This window comes from Triticum dicoccoides, chromosome 4A (assembly GCF_002162155.2).
Source record: "Triticum dicoccoides isolate Atlit2015 ecotype Zavitan chromosome 4A, WEW_v2.0, whole genome shotgun sequence".
Classification (NCBI taxonomy): domain Eukaryota; kingdom Viridiplantae; phylum Streptophyta; class Magnoliopsida; order Poales; family Poaceae; genus Triticum; species Triticum dicoccoides.
The window spans coordinates 59,909,535-59,914,177 of record NC_041386.1 but is presented as its reverse complement, the minus strand read 5'-3'; positions in this window follow the sequence as shown (position 1 = coordinate 59,914,177).

Here is a 4,643-nt window from a genome sequence, read left to right as displayed (position 1 = left end):
ACGAGGAGGAGAGAGGGGTAGGGCTGCGCCAAGAAGAGATCAAATCGTCATGTGTTGGGTAGCCCCAAACCTCAACTATTTATAGGAGGAGGGGAGGAGGGTGCGCCCCTCTAGGGTTCCCACCCCTAGAGGGGCGGCAGCCCTAGAAGGGTTTGAGGGGCGACCAAGAGGGGGAGAGAGGGAGGCGCACCACTAGGTGGGCCTTAGGCCCATCTGAGCCTAGGGTTTGCCCCCTTCCACTCTCCCTTGCGCCTTGGGCCTTGGTGGGGGGGGGGGCGCACCAGCCCACCTGGGGCTGGTCCCCTCCCACACTTGGCCCATGCAGCCCTCCGGGGCTGGTGGCCCCACTTGGTGGACCCCCGGGACCCTCCCGGTGGTCCCGGTACGTTACCGATAAAACCCAAAAATTTTCCGGTGACCAAAACATGACTTCCCATATATAAATCTTTACCTCCGGACCATTTCGGAACTCCTCGTGACGTCCGGGATCTCATCCGGGACTCCGAACAACATTCAGTAACCACATACAAACTTCCTTTATAACCCTAGCGTCATCAAACCTTAAGTGTGTAGACCCTACGGGTTCGGGAACCATGCAGACATGACCGAGACGTCCTCCGGTCAATAACCAATAGCGGGATCTGGATACCCATGTTGGCTCCCACATGTTCCATGATGATCTCATCAGATGAACCACGATGTCAAGGACTTAATCAATCCCGTATACAATTCCCTTTGTCTAGCGGTATGATACTTGCCCGAGATTCGATCGTCGGTATCCAGATACCTTGTTCAATCTCATTACCGGCAAGTCTCTTTACTTGTTCTGTAACACATCATCCCGTGATCAACTCCTTGGTCACATTGTGCACATTATGATGATGTCCTACCGAGTGGGCCCAGAGATACCTCTCCGTTTACACGGAGTGACAAATCCCAGTCTCGATTCGTGCCAACCCAACAGACACTTTCGGAGATACCTGTAGTGTACCTTTATAGCCACCCAGTTACGTTGTGACGTTTGGCACACCCAAAGCACTCCTACGGTATCCGGGAGTTGCACAATCTCATGGTCTAAGGAAATGATACTTGACATTAGAAAAGCTTTAGCATACAAACTACACGATCTTTGTGCTAGGCTTAGAATTGGGTCTTGTCCATCACATCATTCTCCCAATGATGTGATCCCGTTATCAACGACATCCAATGTCCATGGTCAGGAAACCGTAACCATCTATTGATCAACGAGCTAGTCAACTAGAGGCTTACTAGGGACATGGTGTTGTCTATGTATCCACACATGTATCTGAGTTTCCTATCAATACAATTCTAGCATGGATAATAAACGATTATCATGAACAAGGAAATATAATAATAATAATCAATTTATTATTGCCTCTAGGGCATATTTCCAACAAAAACTATGCTATGTCATTTGTTAAAAGGTAACCCCTCCATTTCTTTTTAGTCTACATATAAAATTTATTTGAAGTCAAACCTCATAAGGTTTGACCATTTTCATAGGAAAAAAATATCAACATTCACAATATGAAATCAATATCATTAGGTGCATTATGAAATTAATTTTCATACTACATAGTGTTAGTATTGTAAATGTTGATATTTTTTAATATAAGTTTGGTCAAACTTTGTGTAGTTTGACTTTAAACAAATCTTATACGGGGAGTAAAAAGAAACGAAGGGGGTAATATGTGGCAAGCTTTTCAAATGGAGTAAAACGCGTTGTCACAAACGTCAGAACTAGAGGTAATAAGTGAAACTTACTCTAATTAAGTCACGCATCGTCATGGTATCAGCTGCAAGAGACGATCAACAAACAACTCATTATACACCAATGTTTTATTATCTTCTCTATATTATGTGGGAGGTTGAAAATAAGTCACACTCTTAACCATTGAACATGATCCAAAGTATACCATCATTCTTGTTAAAGTTTGTCATGTAAATAGGTCACAAAGTTGCATGATGATGTGCCCCTGAAAAATCACAAGATATGACATGAAGGGCAACTCATTGCACAAACAAAATTTCATTATCTCCTCTAGATGGGGTAGGAGGCCTAGAAGAAGTCAGCCTTCCCTACTATTGGAGATGATCTAAAATTTGTCATAGTTGGTAAAGTTTTCCATTTGTCGGTTATGACGCTACCTGATGATGCGACACGAGAGAAATGCAAGGACGATACCAATGACAACTCATTGCACGCTAAAGTTTTATTGTCACGTAATAGAAACCACATAAGTCAACCTTATCTACTATCAGATATGACCTAATTTTTGTCATCATCGTTGATAAAGTCTAATATGTACATGTTATGACGTTACATGATGGTCGCAAGACGACATCAATGACAACTCATTGTACAACGTGTCCATTGCCTGGCTGACATTACGTGGTGGGAGAAGTCAAACCTTATTGGAAATGTCATAAAGCTTGTCATGTAGTAATTTACATGATGTTGTACAAGTTTGTATGTTTCCAAACCAACAAGTCTACGCGGGGCTACCGTGCGGTGTGAGTTCCCCCTGATAGGAACTACCATGGTCAGGTCACATTTCAAACATGGATGCTTGCCGACTCGGTCAGCCCCAACGCCCATCAGGGGGTTATTCCCCTTGCTGCCACAGAGATGACTCCATCGTGTGTGACCTTTGTGTGGCGATATAGCGACGAGGCTTTGATCCAATGGTGTGGCCATATAGATGATATGCCCAGTGCCCACACGTGATTCCAATGGTGTGGCCGTGTAGGTGGAGAACTACTAATTTAGTTTGAATAGAAGATGATTTTGGCCTAGTCGGTGCATGATCGTGAGGGGTACCAATGGTAGACTACGCCATCTATCTCCGGAGGGCACCAGGATGGAGCAGCTATAAGAAGATCTATCATCAAGATGGCGACCGGAACATACTTCATCACGATGATGAAAATCTGCAATCCGGCATCCACAACAAGCTTTGCGCCGTCTATTTGTTCAAGGCATTATTTTTATGTTTATTTCCTAGACTTGATTGGATCAGTCATTCATGATTAATTATTCAGGTCTACACAGTCCTGACTCAGCGACGCCAGGAGAGTGTGTAGCTTTTGTTGAAGGCGTTTGCCGTGGAAGATTGGCAATTTAGTTGTAGATTAGTTGTAGTCTTTTGTTGAAGGCGTTTGTCGTGGTTGATGTGCCATTGTTGGCTATTTCCATTTAGTGATAGTATTCCCTCCGTTCTTAAATATTTGTCTTTATAGAGATTTCAACAAGTGACTACATATGAAGCAAAATGAGTGAATCTACACTCTAAAATATGTCTATATACATCCGTATGTGGTAACCATTTGAAATCTCTAGAAAGACAAATATTTAGGAACGGAGGGAGTAGATGATAGAATCATGCTTATATCTATACCTACTATTAAAGGGAATAAGTATTATTGGTTTGGTTCAGTTCAACTATTAAAGGGAATAGATATTCTTGGTTTGGTTCAGTCCTTTTCATTTCGATGGGCCTTTTATGGGCTTCATAGAGTCCGCGAAAAATAATTAGGTCAAAATAAAGTAACATTATGGGAATTTAAACAGGACCTCCTGTCTGAATCTTCGATGCAACAACCTATGCGCCATTCATATTTACTAAATCCCAACTCGCTCTAAATATATGAGTGGCAGTCCTCGTGTTTAAGCGAATGAGCTAATTAAAGAAAGAATTGTGGACTTAAATAAAATATTTAAATGAATGTGGTTAATTAAAAAAAGGACTATGGATAAACTGGTGGACTAATTAAAAGAAAGATTGTGGTCTTAATAAATAGAATTTTCAAATAGATGAGGCTAATTAAAGGAAGAACTTGAGGTAAAAAGGTAAGATAGTTAAAAAGAAGGCTATGCATGCTTCAATGTGTTGGGGATATTAAATTAGAGAAGGAAGGATTTGATTCCCGACTAAAACGGATGAGGACGTCACGGTAACTAAAGGAAGGATTATACTTAGATGGAATCAGTGGGAGATTATGCCCAACAAAGAAAATATGAACACGGCTAAATTGCATCGTATTTTTTATGTTCATTTTGTAGAAGGAGCGTTTTTTCATAGTGAATCCGGTGCTATGGGACATTATACTTGCATAAAACATTAATTTTTTCCGTTGCAACGCACGGGCCTATGTGCTAGTATAGATTAACACAAATCGTTGGACACACACCAGCGCACGGTGAAGGAGCATGCAAAGTCACGCGGCAGCACGACAGCTGCACAGTGGAGTACCCAGGCCAGGCGATCCCGTCAGTTTCCAGTACTCTATAGTCTAGCTTAAACAAACAGGACCTTCTCTCAAAGAAAAAGGAATCTGCCGAAGCCAAAGCGAAACCGGCGATACAATTTGCAGTTGCGTCGCGCTGCGCATTCGCACCCCGTCGCCTTCCGTTCCCTCCCCCACCCGCGTGCGTGCGTGTCCCTCAATCATAGCAGCCAGCCGCGCCGCGCCGCGCCCGTGTCCGTTTCCTCTCCCCCGCCCGCCCGCCGGCCCGCCGGCCCCGCCGTCCCTTCTCCCCCCACCCCCCACCCCCCACCCCCCTCCGCCGATGCGGCCCGCCCCCGAACCCTAGCCGGATCCCAATGGCGACCCCGCGCTCC